Source organism: Pezoporus wallicus, unplaced genomic scaffold (genome assembly GCF_028554395.1).
Source record: "Pezoporus wallicus isolate ANWC-B61680 ecotype Strahan unplaced genomic scaffold, APGP_CSIRO_Pwel_v1 contig_8723, whole genome shotgun sequence".
Classification (NCBI taxonomy): domain Eukaryota; kingdom Metazoa; phylum Chordata; class Aves; order Psittaciformes; family Psittacidae; genus Pezoporus; species Pezoporus wallicus.
Genome location: NW_026635404.1, coordinates 1,261,181 through 1,281,334, shown reverse-complemented (window position 1 = coordinate 1,281,334; position 20,154 = coordinate 1,261,181). Strand labels below are relative to the sequence as shown.

General features: G+C 48.1%; 1 protein-coding gene and 1 long non-coding RNA gene across 4 annotated transcripts in view; one reads left to right on the top strand and one right to left on the bottom strand.

Moving 5' to 3' along the window:
- SHISA6 (shisa family member 6) overlaps positions 1–20,154 on the top strand; it is a 224,798-nt gene that overhangs the window by 29,954 nt on the left and 174,690 nt on the right. The window lies entirely within an intron of this gene.
- Positions 17,524–19,828, bottom strand: LOC130606867 (uncharacterized). The gene is made up of 2 exons (XR_008974091.1): positions 19,719–19,828; positions 17,524–17,899 (listed from the first exon to the last, which is right to left on the bottom strand). It is a non-coding gene; the product is annotated as an uncharacterized LOC130606867 (long non-coding RNA).

The following is a 20,154-nucleotide window of genomic DNA, read 5'->3' as shown; positions in this document are numbered from 1 at the left end:
TTCAGTTTGGGCTTGCATGTGTTTTAGTTCTCTCCAAGGAGGAAGCACGTGCAGTGAAATGTCCGGCTGTGTTAGGTTTGGGGATTCTTTTTGCTTCTGCTCTTGCTTTTTTGTTGGTTAGTTCTGTCAGTTGCTTTAATAAAGATGAAGAAACAGAGTAAAACCCCCAAACAAATAAATGAAATCCTTTCTACTGTCGGAGTTGCTCAAATCTGGAATTGCTCTCAGTTCTGGGGACACAGCTAAGCTTGAGGTAGCTTTCTCTTCCAAACAAGTGCTATATGTGCTTCAGGAATCCCCCCTGTGCTAGATGAAGGGAGATTTTGCAACAGGAAGATGTTATCTTTTTTCTTGTGTAATCTGATGTCTTGATTTAAAGGAGGGAAAAAAATTAGGCAGAGATTTCTAGAAAATGATGGCAATGTGTGTCTTCAGAATAGGAGGGTACTTGAGGAAGTCAAAGCCAGTGACATCTTAATCTTTGCGCTGTTAGTCTGTAGCAGGAGAGGACAGGAGATTTCCCCATGCAGCATAGGGGCTGTTGCTGACAGTTATCTCTAACACGGAAGGATCAATGCAGTTTGGTATAAAACCTTATCCATGAGCTGGTAACAAGTCATCAGGACCAGACAATATTCATTTAAGGGATTTTAAAGGAAAGCTGTTGGGTTACCCTGAAGTCAATCAGCCTTTGTGCCAGGACAGTGGAAGGTGACAATGCTCATCCTTAGAAAGGCTTTGATGAGGATCAGGGGGCTGGGCACCTCCTATAGAAAGACAGTCTGAGAAAGTTGGGGCTGTTCAGCATGGAGAAGAGAAGCTGTGTGGAGACCTCAGAGCAGCTTCCAGTGTCTGAAGGGGGCTACAGGGATGCTGGAGAGGGACTCTTCATCAGGGACTGGAGTGATAGGACAAGGGGTGATGGGTTCAAACTGAAACAGGGGAAGTTCAGGTTAGATCTAAAGCAGAAGCTCTTCCCTGTGAGGGTGCTGAGGTGCTGGCACAGGGTGCCCAGAGGAGTTGTGAATGCTCCATCCCTGGCAGTGTTCAAGGCCAGGTTGGCCAGAGCCTTGGGGGACATGGTCTAGTGTGAGGCATCTCATCTTAAGGTCTTTTCCAACCCAAACCATTCTGTGATTCTGTAATGCTGGGAGTGGGAACATGAGCTGCTACAGCAGGGGCATTGTGAGGAATTGCAATAACATGAAGCAGAAGAATCAGGATGGCTTCTGTGAAAGGAGGGCATGCGTTGTGACTTTGATAGTGATCAAAAAGGATTGGCTGATGTGTGGATGGAAGTGATTCTGTCAAGGCAGTGTAGTCATTTTGCTTTGGAAGTTGTCAGTGAGGTCTTTCATCAACAGTGCTTGACACCAGCATGGGGTAAGAGGAAAGCTTCCCTCAAGAGTTAATAACATTAAGTGAGAGAAAGCAGTGGATGAGAAGAAGCAGTCAGGGTTTGCACTGGGTGAATGATCAGAATCCTAGAAGATCTGCTGTGGGACATGTGCAGGTCAGTGTAGTTTTGAATGGTCTGTACAGTGAGGTGACAAAAGGTTGCATCTGATGTGGAATTAATCTGAACCATCAAATCTAAGGCTGACAGCAAGGACATAATTGTATGAAGTGAATAATCTAGTGAAAGGATTTCCAACATTAGGAAAGGGAGGCCAGACAGGGAGCTAGCCAGGGACCTTGAACACCTACCTGGGGGGTTAGGTCTCAGTCCAGTGTTTTGGACTGTGTCTCCGACTGGTCTCACTCTTCCAAGAATCCAGGACACCTTCTATCAGCCAGGTTTGCTCTAAGATCTCTGGGTACCAAAGCTGATGGTTAGATCCATTCAGAGATTACAGGCATCTCCTCCAAAGCAATATCATCCTGGAAGACTGAGCAACAAGGAGTGCTGCATGAATCAGGTTTGTGCTCTACAGAGTCATAGAATCCCAGACTGGTTTGTGTTGAAGGGACCTTAAAGCTCATCCAGTTCCAACCCCTGCCACAGGCAGGGACACCTTCCACTGGAGCAGCTTGCTCCAAGCCCTGTCCAGCCTGGTCCTCCTAGATGTGTACTGCAGCATCCCCCAGCGCATACAGCACCCGTCTTTGATAGATTGTTCACACTTCAAGCCTGCCTTGGACCATAGCCCTGTCCCCATCCCAGGCCTCCCTAATGGTCCTTCAAGGCAGCCAGCTCTGCAGATGCTCAGGGGAACGGCTCCTGCTTATAAGGCACATTGCTCTCCTTGACCTATTTGCTCATTACCTCCACAAATGTGATTTTGATTAAGGAATTTTCCTAAGTAATTACTACAGCGTTAGCAATTCAGCCAAATAGAAAATAGTCCAAAAAGCAACATGGCATGGTATCTGCCCTGAAGGCCAGCTTGCTGACTGCCAGGGATGGAGAGTGAATGCCAGCACTGTAAGGCAGATGGACAAAGCTTTGTCCTGCCCACCAGGACACAGGGTCCTCCGGGCCATGTACCAGGTCCATGGGTGGCTTCTGCTACTCATCATCGTGCTCACCTGGAGTTAGGGAGATATTCTGATATCAGCTGCAGGTTCACAGGCTAAAACCACTCTTGCTTCCAGTTGTCTTGTTTTGAGCTGCAGGAGAGAAAGATGAGACACCCCTTACAAACAACAGGCTAAATCTGAGGAGCTGGGTCACTGGTGGCAGTTGGACATCCCAGCCTGGTTCACAAGGGACAGACTCATGTATGTCCCATCCCTGATGGTACACCCTGCTCAGGGGCAGAGAGCATCACACAGAGCAAGCTCCTGAGCAGAGCCTGGCTCAAACAGATGCTGAAGCAGTCCCCACTTTGCAAGCTGACCTTGGCATCCTTCCACGTGCAGCATTGCGATATTACTGACTCACTGCGTACTTTTTGGTTAAGAGTTTGCCACCAGGGAACTCTGACAGAGCTTTTTCTGATGTGAGACAACCAAAATCATGTACAAGTCTCGCCCAGGACTGGAAAAAGACAGGCTGAGAGTGACTCAGCCCAAGAAAATTGTACCCAAGTAAAACTGCTTGAAAACAGGGCCAAAGCTGAGCTCACTTTTGCTCAAAAAAAGGCAGGAAAATAGTGGTGTCACCTCTAAGATCAAAGCAACTGGCTGGATTCCTCTCTGTGAGAGGAGCTACCTAGTAAATAAAGCCAGCCCTCACCACCTGCAAGCATCTGCTTTACAAGCATCTTGCAAGCGGCTTTCCAATGCAGTTCTGGGGTAATGCTGCCAAACAAAAAGGGACTCGTTCCAAGGCTTCAGCACTGAAAATATAAATATACTTCATGTTAATTTTGGGTACCATCATCCATCAGTGGCTGTCTTGTGCAGTTTAGCTCCTTGACATCTCTTGACAGCATGGGCAGTAAAGCATTCCCATGCTAATGTAAAATTGTCAGGTGCTGGGGCATTTTGTTTTCAGCTGCCCATCTGAGCCCAAGCTGAGGAGGAGGGTGCAGGGATGGGTTGCAGGGGTGGTGGGATAGCTGGATGTGTGGGCTATTTAGGAGACAGATTTACCTGGTGCAGCCACTGCTGCGGCTGATGGGGTGTAATCAAAGGTGCAAATAGAGGTCATCGTACACCAAGAGCTGTAGAGCAGGCACAGTCTGGCCAGCATGGCCTGATGGCTGGGCACAGCAGTCCAGAAAAGGGCTGGGCTAAAGATGGAGCCTGGCTTACACTGTGCAATATGTTATCAGGTAAATCCTGCAGAAGATTCATTTAACACTGCACTAAGTGGTTTTCAACTGTGACACCTTCTCACAGAGTTTGGTATCACATGGGTCCGGCTGGCACATACTGCTGCACTGCAAAGGCAGGAAACAGGCCAGTGGGAAGAGACTACACTGTATGTAGAGAGCTTGCAGTGAACAGCTGGCTTGCTTGTTTGCTTGCTTGAAGCAAAGGCAAAGCTGTGCTGTGGCTCACAGCAACTTACAAAATTGGGCTTATGACAGTGCGGGTATAGAATACCTCCTCTCAGACCTGGAGGGATCTCAGAGCAGAAACCTGGTGCTGCAGTCCTGGGATCCCACTTGACTTAATGGTTGTGAGCCCTTCTGTGTTCATACACTAGGACTGCAGCTAGCTTGCAGTAATGACAAGAGAAGCAAAGATGTAATAGCTGTGTCATGTAAGTCTTCCTAAAAGATTCTTGTAGATCTCTGAAGGAAGAGCACCTATGATACCCCAGGATAAGCATCAAGGTGCCTGTCCTCCAACAACTTGCCAATGTTAATACCTGTTCTTGGCCTCAGCAGCAGAAGGCTCAGCATACTAGCCAGGCAGGACACCTCCCAGCTTTGCCTCCTTTAAACACCCTGAAGTGCTACCCTCCTCCAGTTGTCCACACGTACTGATTTAGTAGTATTTGTTAGTTTAGCAGAAGGTGCTCATCTGTTGGTTCTCTCCAGCCTCTTCATTCAGCACCCGCATACATTAAAATACCTTTAGGAAGCTTTCCCAGTTCTTTCTCGTCTTCTCAGTATCCTTTTAACTTACACTGGTTTTCCTCTTTCTTATTCACTAAAATTTTATTTATAACACCACACTTGTCTTTTAGGCTTGCTTGCAGAACTTGGTTCCCTTTGTTCCTGTTCAGCCACTTCCAGCCCAATCTGGATTGCTCTGCTTACACTTCTATACCCTGTTGGAGCAACCAGTGTCAAGCATGAAGTGTTAACAAAACAGTGGTGTTCCATTCATAGAATCAGAGAGTCACAGGATCACAGGAAGGTTGGAAAGGACCTTAAAATTGTCCAGTTCCAAGCCCCTGCCATGGGCAGGGACCCCTCACCCTAAACCATGTCACCCAAGCCCCTGTGTCCAACCTGCCCTTGAACACTGCCAGGGATGGGGCAGCCACAGCTTCTCTGGGCACCCTGTGCCAGTGCCTCAGCACCCTCACAGGGAAGAGCTTCTGCCTTAGATCTAACCTGAACTTCCCCTGTTTCAGTTTGAACCCCTCACCTTTTGTCCTATCACCACAGTCCCTGATGAAGAGTCCCTCTCCAGCATCCTTGTAGCCCCCTTCACACACTGGAAGCTGCTCTGAGGTCTCCATGCAGCTTCTCTTCTCCAGGCTGAACAGCCCCAATGTTTTCAGCCTGTCTTCATACTTACTATTCAACTTGAGATCTCCCGTGTGTTACCAGCTCTCCATTGGGATACACACTGCATATTCACATTAACAATTCAAATACACAGCAGGCCTTCAGCAAGTTGCTTTACAAAAACCTCCTCCCACACTTGTGGAGTGGGGGATTCCTTTGGGATCTGTGCTTTGGGATCCTGGAAGGATCCCTCTGCTGAAAAGGATTTTGACTACTGTAGTCTGTTCAGTGTGCATCAATGCATGGCTATGCCATGATCACTCCCTGCTTGTCAGTACGAGCTCTTGTGATAAAGGATGGAGCTGTCTTCAGGGGCCAGCTGCAGAACAGTCCAAATCCAGGATTTCAGAGAAGCATGGAAATATAATCAGCTAATAATCAATAACAGAACCCTCTCTTGCTTTTTACTAACATCTTTAATGTGTTTCCAAATACCTAATAGTGAAAAAATTCAACATCCCCAATTTATGGGAAGCTGAGCCAGGAGGAGATATGAAGCATTTCCCCAAAGTCAACTAATCATCACGGAGGCAAGCCAGAAACAGGAGGTGGGTCCACGTCTTCTGAGCCCTGGTGCTGATGTCTGCCTTATAGGAGACAGTGTGTTCAGAAGCACCATGCTTGGATCAGAGCTTCCATGCCATGTAGGTTATTGCAGATGGATGAGTATTTGAATGAACAGGATACTGAAAACACTGCTCAGGTCAGGTCCTGTCAGCGAAGAGTTAATCTTTGGTTCCTATGAAACTGCAATAGCTTTGATGGAGGCCCAGTGGAAGTATAGTGGAAGATGTCCCTGCTCATTGCAGGGGGTTTGGACTGGATGAGTTTTGAAGGTCCCTTCCAACCCAAACCATTCTATGAATCTATGACAGCTGCTGATCAGGACAAAGAGGGATGGGAAGATGTGAAAAGACAACTTCAGGGGGATTCCCAGAAGGTCCCCAAAGAAACCTACTACAGATGTCACAGGAAAATGAGTGGGTGATAAGATCCCAAATGCTTTTGAGTATCCGAGCATGATGTCCCCTGTCAAATTGATTTAAGAAAGGATATAGACACTTCAGCACTTCCATAAGCATTAGCAGGCATCTATCTACATCTTTCAGCACATAACGTACTTACAAGAGCTTTTTCCAGTCTTTCCCAATGCCAGCAGGATTTGCTTCCTAAGTACTGACTCTTCTTTCCTAATTGGGGCTCAGCTTGAGATGTAAGTCTTAGAAATCATTGTTCCTAACTTCTTTGCTTCCAAAGGAAAGCAGGCACCATGAATGACTACATTTCTGTGTGTGAAACACAGCTTCCATCCCGAGACTGTCAGTTCCATAGACCCATTTATTTATGTACAATTATAAACAGAGCACTTCATAAATATTTATAATGAAGCTCCCAAAGCCCAGCTGGAAAATAAGTATTATCACCACTTACCAGTTGTCAAACTGAAGCACAGGCGAAGACACAGCTTGTCCAAAGAGACCAAGCAGACTAACATCACAACCAGGTCCAGGCTGTCAGCTTCCCTTCCATCACAGCCATCACTGCTGCATCCTCTTCCATCGTACTCCCATGTGTAGCAGTGCCTCTGCCCCCCCTGCTCACACAGGTGAACAGTCAAATGCTTTCTTCATAGCACTGGCTTTAGGCTGCTTCTTTGTAGGAAGAAGTTGAAGCATCCAGATTTGGTTGCAAATAGGGATGAGGTGCATTTCAGTTACATTTATTCTAGCTAACTGAGGAAAGTTAAATTAGTAAAGTTTTCCTAATCGGGTCTTGGAGCAACTGACAGCTATCAGATCCCCCTGGGTCATCAGACAAAGGTCTCTTGCCTTCAGAGACTCTTCCATCCAAGAACCTCTTCTTTGACAGCCAAATTCAGAGCTCTAAGTCTGAACAGGTCACGAGGGCTCCTGGTGAAAGGAAGTGGGCAACCTTGGAGATGGAGACGAACTTTCCATGAGGATGTTCATTTGGAACAGGCTGCCTAGAGAAGACCTTAGGGGAGACCTTAAAGCAGCTCCCAGTGCCTAAAGGGGCTCCAGGAAACCTGGAGAGAGGCTTTGGACAAGGGCCTGTAGGGACAGGCCAAGGGGAATGGCTTTAACCTGCCAGAGGGGAGACTGAGCTGAGCTCTTAGGCAGAAGCTCTTCCCTGTGAGTGTGCTGAGGCGCTGGCACAGGGTGCCCAGAGAAGCTGTGGCTGCCCCATCCCTGGCAGTGTTCAAGGGCAGGTTGTACACAGGGCTTGGAGCAAGCTGCTCTAGTGGAAGGTGTCCCTGCCCGTGGCAGGGGTTGGAGCTGGAGGAGCTTTAAGGTCCCTTCCAAAACAAACCAGTCTGGGATTCTTTGATGGTTTTTTTTCCCACTGAATGTAGAGAGGAGTGGCCAACGTATATGTCCTGTTGGCCAGTTTAGGGCACGTGAATGCGTTCTGTACCAGACTGAACCTTATTTATCTGACAGTAAACAGAATGGCAGGTTTAATTCTTCAGCTAAGACTGCTGACCTGAACGCATCCTTGCTCCCTCCCGTGCCAGGCACACCAAGCCATTGCATAATTCAGCCTACAAGAGGCTCGAGGTTGAATGGCATAACTGATGTTGTACCACTCTTGAAAGAGTTAAACCATGCCCTGAAAGTATCCCAGCTTCTTGCCATGCAGCTCCTGGTTAACTAAACCAGAGTGTTTTCTCCAGCTCAGAAGAGCAAAGGGCTTCTCTCACTTGGTACCTTCCCCCAGTTCACCTTGGGTGCTCAGTGGGGCAGGCACTGGTGTACCATGTAGCAGCAGGGAAGATCCCTGAGGACAAGCAGCACAGTCACGGTCAGGGAGTTGGGCAATGCTGTGAGGTTTCCCTCACAAGGCACAGAAGGATGTGAAGAGAGGGCTTTCCACATCTGGCATCTGTCAGGCTATGGCATTCCTTTGGGAACGATAATCTGTTCCTGCTTTCCTTGAGGGCTAGATCTTCAGCATACAGATGGCTGGTCAGAGGGCTCACTTGCCTCATGTATAGTCCCTTCAGAGCTGTGTTAGATCACTCATCCCAGTAGGTGACATTAGACTGCAGAGGCAAGACCCAGTTAAGGTATAATACGTCCTTTGTCCTTTCCTAATGCTTGGGTGCAATGTGAGCATCCCATCAGAAGTGCAATGGGAACTGTGGCTCTTTCTTTATGATGGCATTTTGGGACCCTTTGGAAGTTGTCAGGTGTCTTTGTGGACTTTCAAAGAGAGTTGTGTTGAATTTTAAGCAGCTTGAACAACAGCACAGAAGATCTGGAGGCAGGTGACGTGACTCAGCCAGTGTTCCATTACCACAGGTGTGAGGCACCTATAGAATTCAGTGTGCCAGCCTCTCAGAGGGCTAGAAGAAACTGACAGTGCCCTGTAAAGAAGTCTGTTCTTTCCTAAAGGCAGAAGGAGAGATGATTGCTATATCTGAGATGTAATTGTTTTGGTCCAAACACCTCTCCCAAAGTGGTGCAGGCCTGCCGTGGGCATTAAAAAAGCCCAATGTGTTAGACATTGACAGTGAATCGATTGACTGCTGGAACAACACCTGCTCCCATCTTGCTCCTACCAGCATGAGAAATCTCTGACAGCCTAATCTTCTGACCAACCCAAACCACTTACACAGCCATGAGGCTCAGAATAAGAAAGGGAAGGTCTGTGTTTCAGTGTGTGACACTTTATATAGCCTATCACCTTTGCCCAGTTCTGTCAATGATGCACCTTTCACCTCTGTGAACTGTAAGATGTCCCTTTCCCATGCCCTGTTCCCTTCTGGAGCTGCCCAGGGCACTCTGTAACCTGGTGTGTGGACAGTGGTGCTCCTGTCAAGGGGTTTGGGGTAAATCACAGCCATCTCCTTCTCGCCTTCCTCTTTTCTTCACCTTCCTGCTTTCTCGTGTTCTTCCTTTGTCTCCCCATGCCCTCCATTCCATCTTTCCTACTGCTCCCTGGCTGCACGTTAGGAAGGGGAGGAGAGAATTCCCCAGATGAGCTCATTGATCTGCTGAGATCAAGTCTGAAAAGTCACTGAAATTCCCTGACATTTTGCACGATCCAAAACTGAGGACAGGGAAGGCAGGAGTTAGGAGAGAACAGAACAGAGACACCCAGTCTCAGGACAGGCTGGGGGCACCGTGTGTCATCCCCATTGCACTCCCAGCCTAGGGACAGTGACACTGCAGTAACACCACCAGCACCGGTGATTCACCTCTCCAGCAGCACCCAGCTTTCCTTGTCGGGTCCGTGTTGTTCAGAGTTCATTGCTTATCTTGAACTGATGACTGGAAGCAGAGTGCCCGAGGAGCAGGAGAAGCTTTGTCCCTGGCAAGGGAGCAGTTTCTCATTAGCGTATCTGAACAGCACGCTTTGTGACTGGCTGGGTTTCATTAAGGGACTAAGGCTCCCCAGGGACTCCTTCACGTCCTCCTGCAGCAGCAGAGGTGGAGAGCATGCTGCGCTGGAGGGATCGCTGTGCAGCGTGTGGCGGTGGCTGCAGCAGCGCAGGGGAGGAAGCTGCCCACAGCTCTCAGCTGCTTCTGTGCTTTTCAGACACGGTTGTTGCGATGGCAATGACATATCCACGGCTCTAATTATGTCAGGCTTTGGGGGCTAATCAGTGCCTGGCACCGGCTGCATGTCGGCATCGCAGGGGCTGATCCGTCAAAGCTTTGTGGTGTGTGGAAGCCAGGCTCTGTCCCTGCTCTCTTGTCACTCACAGCCCTGCAGCAGTTGCATATTAAGGCCTGGATTACTCAGTTCCATGTCTTTCCTCTCCTTCAAGTAGCATACAGAAATCGAGGAACACAAATGCAAGTGGTTCAGCAACACAAAAAATTCCCACCGGGAAGTGTGGGGGATTGAGGAGCTCCTGCAGTGTGCGGCTTGTTATCCCCACTAGCTATTGCCTTGGATTTAGAGCAGCGCAGCCTTCTGGAGGCAGCACAAGAGGCAGTCATCCTCCACCCTGCCATGTCCGGGATATGGGCAGCTGTGTTCCAGGAGTACAGCTCACAACATGATTACCACCATTTGTACCATTTTACAGCAGCTAGAGAACAACCCCATCTCCTTTCAGACGTGAACTGAGGTATGGGGGTACCTGGTGATCTTCATCCAGAGACTCCTGTGCTGTCACAAAACTCTAGTGAAGAGTCTATGACAGAACCACAGATCAAATTAAGTTTCCCTAATAAGACAGAGGATAACATGCCTGTTTAGGAAGATCACCCCGCCCCGTCCCAGAGTCAAAGTTTATAAAACACAACTTCTTAAAACAGTCTTCCAGTGCCTAAAGGGGGTACAGGAAACCTGGAGAGGGGCTTGGGACAAGGGCCTGTAGGGACAGGCCAAGGGGAATGGCTTTAACCTGCCAGAGGGGAGACTGAGCTGAGCTCTTAGGCAGAAGCTCTTCCCTGTGAGGGTGCTGAGGCGCTGGCACAGGGTGCCCAGAGAAGCTGTGGCTGCCCCATCCCTGGCAGTGCTCAAGGGCAGGTTGGACACAGGGGCTTGGAGCAAGCTGCTCTAGTGGAAGGGGTCCCTGCCCGTGGCAGGGGTTGGAGCTGGAGGAGCTTTAAGGTCCCTTCGACCCAAACCAGGCTGGGATTCAATATTTCTAAATTCTTTGGTTAGCCTCCAGTATTATCAGGATACTCTGGGATCCCAAGGGCAGTTTTCCTTCAGCATTTCAGGCTTCTTGCACTCTCCAAATCCCAGCTGCAGAGCACTGTGGCATGGCTCTGCTGGCTCTTGCCCGTAGCATTGGCCCAGAAGATGACATGTCTCTAAGAGCAGCAGACAGCTCTGTTATATTTCTCAGTGTGTTTTCTTCCTTGAGTTTCCTTCTCAGTGCACTGATGCATTTAATGTTGACTTGCTCCGAATGAAAAAGGCAAGGTTTCCTGCTCAAAACAAGTTGTGGTTTCAATATGCTCTCACCTAAAAATAGTATGGAAATAATAGAAGTCCAGAGTGAAGTGTTTGATTGGCTTGATTCTTTCATTTTCTTTCTAATGATCAGGCAATTCACTTTCTGTGCAATTTCAGCCCTGGTTTCCAGCCAGCTTTGCCTGAGATCCCCAAAGCTCGAAGCCTGTGCTGAATTAAACAGCTGGGGCTTCTTGATGTCTTCTGGTTCCTCTTTGCTTGTGGCTCAGGCACAGAGACAAACTCGCATTCAGCAGCTTAATGTCACTTTAACCCAAAATAGATGCAGAAACATTAGTCTCCAAATACCTTGTGTTTTATTTTGCTCACACTGCCAGTTCTCTGAGCACAGAGGGGGTGTTGGTGTGGGATGACACGGCCTGGGTGTAGTTCCACAGTACCCTGCACTTGGATTTATGTTTGTTCCTAGTGCTGTTTAGGGGGGAAGGTTGCCATACTTAAACAGGGGAATTTCAGGTTAGATCTAAGGCAGAAGCTCTTCCCTGTGAGGGTGCTGAGGCGCTGGCACAGGGTGCCCAGAGAAGCTGTGGCTGCCCCATCCCTGGCAGTGTTCAAGGCCAGGTTGGACACAGGGGCTTGGAGCAAGCTGCTCCAGTGGAAGGGGTCCCTGCCCGTGGCAGGGGTTGGAGCTGGAGGAGCTTTAAGGTCCCTTCCAACCCAAACCATGATTCTATACTGGGCTGTACAGGCTGCCGTAAGGACTAGTGACAGGACAGAAATGGCAATAAAACACCTGAGAAATCTTAGGTTTTCTCCTGAAACATGCTATAGCACTAGTGAAAACATTTCCCAGCCCAAACTGGAGTCTGAATTGTTTTCCCTTCCAAACCTTGTTCTTCTATCTCAATACACACTCACTATCATTCCCCTTTCTAAAAGATACTCAGCAATACAGGCCAGGCACACGCACGCTGGTGGACTGCTGAATCGGAAGAGGTCATTGTTGGTCATTAATGTCACCACTGGCAGATCTGTGCCAGAACTGTCATGTTTATGAGATCAAGGCAGGTTGGACAGAGCCTTGGGTGACATGGTCTAGCGTGAGGCATCCCTGCCCACAGCAGGGGATTGGAATTAAATGATGTTAGTCCTTTCCAACCCAATCCATTCTATGATAACAGCCATGAAACTGTAAAACTGTAAAACAAGCCCAACAGAAAACCAAGAAACTGGGAAGCTGCAAAACAGATCCACAGCTCCGACTGGAGAGATTATTGTACCATTAGCAAGCATTACCCAATCCAGCTTTGTTTAATTAGTGTGTGATCTCTTTAACTTTTGAGTCCGTTCAGTGTTTCTTCTTCTCAGGCTTCCCAATTTGGTGCATTCTTCCTGCTTCACAGCGTTCACCCTGGATAGCAAGTTGATTACATTAAAATCTTGTGCACACATCTAAAATCCTTTCAAATACTGGGAAAAGGCCAAGCTGGTGTATGCTGCTGGGTAAGATCAGAGGGCATTTCCATGTGAAGGAAAAGCCAATGAGCTAAGCTTTGACTCAGAGTGAAAAAACATCAGAAGGATTCACTTTTCTAGCAGGAAATTGGTGCCCAGGTCATCCTGAGACCTGACACTGTCAATTTACACAGTTGTGTCTTACTTAGTTCTCGTTTCTCCTAGTGATACTGACATGGAACCACGCTCTTAGAGAGCATCTCATTTGCTCTCGAGCTCAGGAAGGACTCACTCGTGCTGTTCTTCATGCTGCCAGAACCAGGTTCTGCAGCAGCCAAACCTCCCAGTCCAAAGTGTTCAGTGTCTCTGAGCAGACCCAGCAGCTTGGTGCATCAGGAGGCAGGATAATCCCTGGCACATCCACCTGTGCAGACTGTCTGGGAGCCACCCACTGCTGCAGACAGAGGTGGTGAGCTGGGAAGCACCTCACTGCATTGCTGTTTTCATAGCAGCTTCTGGTTCTCTCTCGTACAATCTGAGAGCACTTACTGCAGGCTCTTCCGGACCGTGTGGCTGTGCTGAAGTAGCTCTGCAAGTGGGATAGCTTTGACCTCTCTGTTGGTTGAGAGATTATCTGGGGAGGAACATGCAGACCTGGGTATGCTTGGGCTTGCTGACCTCAGATCAGAAGGAGGGTAGTAGCTCCTCTTGCTGTGTCCGGCTGGCTGGGCTGAGAGCAGCAGCGTGGCTGCAGCAGCATAAAACTCCTGAAAGCTTGTGGAAGAGATGCTTTATTGATAAATCACAGGTTGCTTTGGGAGATGGGCCTCTGTTTGCAGCAGGATGGGCTCTGAGTGGCCCCCATCAGCTCCTCAGTCAGACAGACATTATCATTGACAGTCAGAGGCAGCCTGACAGGTCTGGTGTTTGTGAGAGAAATGACTCAGGCAGGAATGCGTTTGCTGCACACTGTGGAAGTGCTGATGTCCTGCTCAGGGGTCCTCATTCAGCAGGGAGGTCCTTTTTCTCTGCTGCTGCCCTAGGGTGCTCGTTAGCACAAGGACTCTTCTCAACCAGCTACTGCTAACCAGGACAGGGACAGGATGCTCCCCCTTGGCAGACGTAGTCTCAAAGCATTAAGCGTAATCCTTTGAGCTTCCTTATCACTGCCCTAAGGTCTGGTGCCTCCTGTGGCACCAGAGATATTGCTGGGAGCAAAGCCACGTTCTGCACTGCTTTCCCTGACCCTGTGCTGCTGAATTCCCACCTGGGGATGTGTTTCTTAAGTAGAACAAGGCTTGTGTGTTGGGTCTAAAAAGGTCTTCTGTGGTACGCGGCAGGCTGCTGGGTACCAGTGCTTCAAACAGCTTGTTTAAGGCAAAATAGTTGGACACAATCTTCTTCCATTTCCAGCTGGTTTAGGACTTAACCTACGTGGTGACATTAGGATACACTCTTCCCCTTGCACCTCTTCCACATCCCCAGTGTGCCTTCGCAAGAGGATCCTGCCAGTTTGGGAGCAGAGACACGTTCCTTGTCACTGATTTTACAGCCACTCAATGGCCTGTCCCTGGATCAGTGCAGTGCCCCAGAGCCTGCAGCCACCCTTGCCCTGGGAAACTCTCCCCTGGATGATGGAAGCCATTACTTCTGATGGCTTTCATGGACACCTTGGATCCCAGCCACCTCTCTCCCTACCATTTCAGAGCCCAGCTCCATATAAGATGTGCTGGCATATGATTCCAGAACATCAGTGCTATTCAAGTACCTTAAAATGCAGGGTGTGCCTGGAATGGGCTGTACTTTGTGCTTTCTACAGCCTGGTGGTTACCCACGTTATCATTGAATACCTTCACTTGTGTTGCTGTAGACAGTTCCCAGGAGTCTGAATGGTTCCTTGTCATCCGGCATCCTTATTTGCCCCAGTTCTTCTTCTCCTCTCTCTCCACTTTGCTGTTTCTTTCCTTAGCCAGCCTTTTCTGCAATTCTACAACTTTCCCCTGAGTAAGAGTTATTCCTATGCCATGGAGTAGAGTTTGGCATAGCTGTGGTGACCAGACTCTGGTGGAATTGTGCAGTTTTGCACCATTTCCATTCAAATTTAGCCTAAGAGCCCTCACTCCTGAATCCCCTTCACATTTAGCATCTGTGTAACTCAGTTCTCCCCCTGAGAACCGGGATATGTGGTCCAGGGGTCAAGCCTTTGTGTTTAGCTTCTTGATGGATCCTTTGCTTTCAGCCTGTTCTCCCTGTTACAGCTCCCAAGGGGATTAAAGAGCATCAGAATCGGGCTGTGCTGCACAAAGCCAAGGGTGATGTGCAGACCTAATTTCACTGTAATGGTACCTGAAGACAGATCTGAACAGCTCTAGGAATACACGTCTGACCCTTGCAAAGCATCCAGAGATCAAAGAACGTTCATCTCGATCCTTAAAGTTCCTGCTGGAGTCAGTCACTCCTTAGTATCCCTCCTCCAACTGAGAAGAAGTAGCCTCCGCTTTCCCTTCTGCTATTACCCTTGAAGATGTGTGGTGTGATCAGCCCTCCCTTTGCCCTTAATCACTTTCCCCTAGCCTATATAATTAAATTCCATTAGGTATTGCATCTAATTTTTGAGGAGCTCCTGAAGAACAAAAGGCAGTTCAGTTGCAGGCTAACAGAATAAATTAATTAGAAGGGGAATATTAGGCCCTGTCTAAATGAGATCAGCAAATCTCCAGCAGAAGCAGCATAGCTTGGCCGGCTTAGCTCCCTTTCTGCATCCAGAGATCACATAACAGTGTTCAGAGGCACAGCATTGCTAGGAACTGGATTAGGCTTCGAGCAGCCCATGCTGAAAGGCACCCCAGGGCACAGTTTCAAAGCACAGCACAGGGAGTTGCTGGCCTTGTGTCTCTCATTATCAGCAGTACAAGTTGTGCCATTAGATTGCTTCACTGTACTTTGGGAATGTGCCCCTGTCATATTCCTGCATATCCAACCCCAATAAAAGCGGATGTTACACGAGTGTAGAGCTCTGCATAGTGCTATTTACCAACATTCCTCCTAGCTATGGAGATCTCTGTGAGTAAGCACTGGAATTACCATATAAAACCAGATCAAATACCCAGAAGCCACTCTTTGTAAGCATTTAAACAAGTAAACAGATGGCACCAGTGCAACTTACATCTACCTCTAGGAATCTGCAGTCTTGGGGAATTGTTGATGCTGCCTGAAATGAGCATGGAGATAGAAAGGCACTCTGTGCAGATAGCTGTGCATGTCCCGTGCTCCCTGTCCAGCATGGAGAGCACCAGCATAGAGCATCCATTCTCAAGTAACACACTGTTTACCCCATGTGAGGCAGGACCAAGAAGAGGAAACAAAAACCCAACAGAGATAAGCAGGAGCTTGGGGGGAGGAGGGGCAGATACAGGCTGCTGAAGCAATTAACAGAACCCTACAATGGTTTGGGTTGGAAAAGGTTTAAAGCTCATCCAGTTCCAGCCCAGGGACACCTTCCACTAGAGCAGCTTGCTCCAAGCCCCTGTGTCCAACCTGGCCTTGAACACTGCCAGGGATGGGGCAGCCACAGCTTCTCTGGGCACCCTGTGCCAGCGCCTCAGCACCCTCACAGGGAAGAGCTTCTTGTTAATTCAGGAGAAAGAAGCGGTTTTAAACCAAAACCAGTCTCATGTGTCCTGCCCTGACTCGCGCAGAAATGTCTGGTTGTTAACGCACCTGCAGCACTACCAAACACTCACTTCTCCCCATTTTCCCTGCTGGAAGGCACCTGCTGACCTTATGAGGTTCCTACACGTGTCTGCATTAGGAAACGCGGGATGTGCTGCCGAACACTGGAGACGTGTCCAAGTGGCCCCCTCCTGTGCTCCTGGACGTCGCCAAGTTCCTGCAGTGTCAGTGCAGCATTGCTGATGAGAGGAGCACAGCAGGAGGGGTGAGAGCCAGCAGTGGTGAGAGTATTAAACAGGCAACTAGTGATTCCTGTATTGAACCCTCTGGTGCTCTCACCTTCTGTTTAAAGAAAAGCAAGCAGCGACAGGAGAGTTTCAGGATAGATCTGTATTAGACCAGGAGCCTACAGGAACCTGCTGTTCTCGTTGAGTGTAATGTACTGCACCATTTGCCATTCTCCTTTTTCTCAGGCTGGTTTTCTCTATAGCTTTCAAATGTGTTTGAATTCAGAACAGAGCCAGGACAAATAGTTGATCTCTCTGTAGCCATACCCTGAATGCGCAGGAACAGATTAAAGATCATCGGTGGGGATTGTGTAATACCAGTGAGAAAATCAGCTCTGGGGCTCCACATGAGAAGCCAGGATGGGAATAGAGAGTGGAGCATCTTGGAGTCTCCATGCATATTTACACTTGAGGCAGGAATATGTCCTAGCACTTGAGAGCAGGAATGCTCACAGCCTGCTGTGAATTCGCAGGCTCAGCACATGAGCAGAGAGCACCTGAAGCCATTTCCCTTTTCTCCTGTACCTGGGGAAAATGGAGTGCTCCATCACTCATGCCACTTTTTCTCCCCTCATAAATTCTCCTCGTTTCCATTTCCAGCAATGTTCCTTAGTAAGTTGTATTCTATTGAATCTTTCAAATGAAGGTTTTCCCCACCTTAAAAAGAAAAAAAACCCACACGTCTTAATAATAAAATCTCATTTTTTAATGACAGGCCTGTTTTTTACCTCCTCTGCCCTTTCTGTTCCTAGTGACAGGACCAAGGCCTTCAGAGGATGACTGAGGCTAAGATATCCACACAGTTACTTCCTCTCCTTTTAGCCCCAGTCTCCCAGAGACTTCCTGAGATCATGTACGTTAAGGACTCAGCTTTTCAGAGTGAAGTGAGACAGCAGCGGGTACATTCCCTTTTCCTGCCTTACCCAGAAGGAAAAATGAGTCACCATCATCCTTTTCCCCTGGAAGTCCTTGCACAATGTGCAGGCTGCAGTGCTGATGTACATGTGCACCATGTATTTCTAAATACTCTGTTTATTGAGAAGTAACTCCATAAACTAAATACATTTGGGGACAGTATCTGAAGTTTTGTATCTTCTTTATTCAAGAAGATTATTGTAAATGCAAGCATTTAAAACACTTCTGAAATTAATATCTTCATCTCAAAATAAAATTGCTGTTCTAAAGCCAGTTAAGCACTGAGAATCACCCAGTTTCACTTAGTTATCTCAAGAGATGGTATTCATTTGGAAATAAAGGGCTGAAGTTCCAAAAGTCCGTGCAACACAGAATCCCAACACGCGACAAAACAGTCTTGAGGTTTGATTTGAAGATGATGCCATCTCTCTGAACCTCTGGAGACTTTCCATCTTCAGTGTAATCTTCTAACAACATTCTCATCTGCTTTGCAGAAGGGTTTCTCTGGTGTGTAGGTTCTTGCTGTAATTTTCTGAGCACCTATTGTATCAGAGGAGTAACACTTTCTTGCTGCTTCCACTTGGTAAGTCAGATTACAGAGAATGGGAAAAGCACTCAACACTTCCCTCAGATTACTTTTCCATGTAGGCAATTGCTGCTCTTCCCATAGGAAAGCTGTGGAAGTGTGGGTGAAGAAAGAGGGGCTGTAGAGAATTACAGCAAACAGGAGAGGCTTTGTGTCCTGGTTTCATCTGGGATAGAGTTAATTCTCTTCCTAGCAGCTGGTGCAGTGCTGTGTTTTGGCTTTAGTCTGAGAACAATGCTGATAACACACCAATGGTTTAGTTGTTGCTCAGTAGCACTTACCCTGGTCAAGGACTTTGCAGTCTCCTGCTCTGCCGGTGAGGAAGCACACAAGAAGCCAGGAGGAAGCAGAGGCAGGGACCAGACCCAAACTAGCCAAAGGGGTACTCCATCCCACAGCACGTCATGCTTGGGATAGAAACTGAGGGGAGTTGTCTGGGAGCCGTTGATCACTGCTTGGGGACGGGCTGGACATCAGTCAGCCCAGCCTGTATTGTGCACTTTGTGTATTGTGCATCACTTGTCTGGTTTGGGTTTTATTCCTCTCTCTCCCTCTCCCTCTCCCTCTCCCTCTCCCTCTCCCTCTCCATTTAATTAGCATAGAATCCCAGGTGGATTTGTGTTGGAAGGGACCTTAAAGCCCATCCAGTTTCCAACCCTCTGCCACAGGCAGGGACACCTTCCACTAGAGCAGCTTGCTCCAAGCCCCTGTGTCCAACCTGGCCTTGAGCACTGCCAGGGATGGGCCAGCCATCATCATCATTATCAGTATTATTGCCACTACTACTATTATTAATAATATTAACATCAATATTGATATTAATATTTTGCTTTATTTTCATTATAAAACTCCTCAGTTGAGATAAGGTTTTACGGTTTTGCCAGTTCTTCTCCCCATCCCACCAGGGGTTGCCATTGGTCCTCCATTATTTCTATTTTCTTCATGAACTGCCAATGCATGCGTGTTGTCCTCAGGAAGCAGAGTTCTACCCCTTGGTTTTAACACAGCCAAAAGTCTGAGCCATGAGTACCTCCAGCATCCAGATCACTTGAGGTACCCTGGGTTACCTGGAGTTACCTAAGGTCACCTGGGGCTCACTGTAGCAGCTCTGCCACCTCTATTTATTACCTCAATTAGAAGCGGAGCATAAGATGTGTTCTTTGAAGCTTTGACTTAATAACACCAAAGTATTATAGACTCATAGAATCAGACTGGTTTGGGTTGGAAAGAGCCTTAAGATCATCCAGTTCCAACCCCACTTATTGTGAAGCTTAAAGGTTTATTGGTGCTGCACGGACAGACTAAAATCCGGCATAGTTTTGACCAGGGATAGGGAGAGACACCGGTTCCTGTGGAGAGGAGGAGGATCAGTACTAACTTGTCACAGCAAGTGAAGCTTTCAGCTCTGGCAGCAAAGTAAGAAACCCAGCTTGCAAGTTAGAAAGTGCAGACCCTTTGCCCTTGTTGTGTTGCCTGTGACACTTCAGCAATGAGGGGCAGTGGGTGGGAGCTCAAAATCCTACATAGCCAAAGGGAACTTACCTTGTGTGTGAAGCTGAAAGTGTGCTGTTAGTTTACATTTTACCACTCTAATCAAAACACACAGAACAGTTACAGCAGTACTAGTGCTTACAGCTCAAATTAATGCGGTAAGACTCATTTGAGCAACCTGCTCTAGTGAAGGTAACCCTGCCCATGGCAGGGGGTTGGGACTGGATGATCTTAAGGTCCTTTCCAACCCAAACCATTGTGTGATTCTGTAATTTATTTTACCCTCCAAATGGATGTATGAACTGATTTAACTTCCCTTGGGTCTCTGCTGTTATGCCTGTTCTTCCCACATCTCTCTGGCTGGGTCATCAGTTTGCCTCCATGGACAACCGGGCTTTGTTGGGCTGTTGCTACAGGTGGAGCCAGCCCAGGGTAGGTGACAGACACGGTGTTCCTATCACAGCCCAACCAGCCAGGAGCAGCTCAGGTCTAGGCAAGCCCAGCCCGGCCCCAAGACCCCACAGTGTCCGGTCATTACAAACTCTGTGGATTTTCACTGGTAACAGCAGAACCCATATTCTCTGGGCTGCAACAGCATCACCACTTAGGCACTGAAGGACAAGTGCCTGGAGATTCCTGCTTGGGAAATCCTGGCTTTTCCTCTTGTTTCTATTCTCTTTCCTTTTTTACTACTGTTAACCAGGTGGAAACAGGGAGG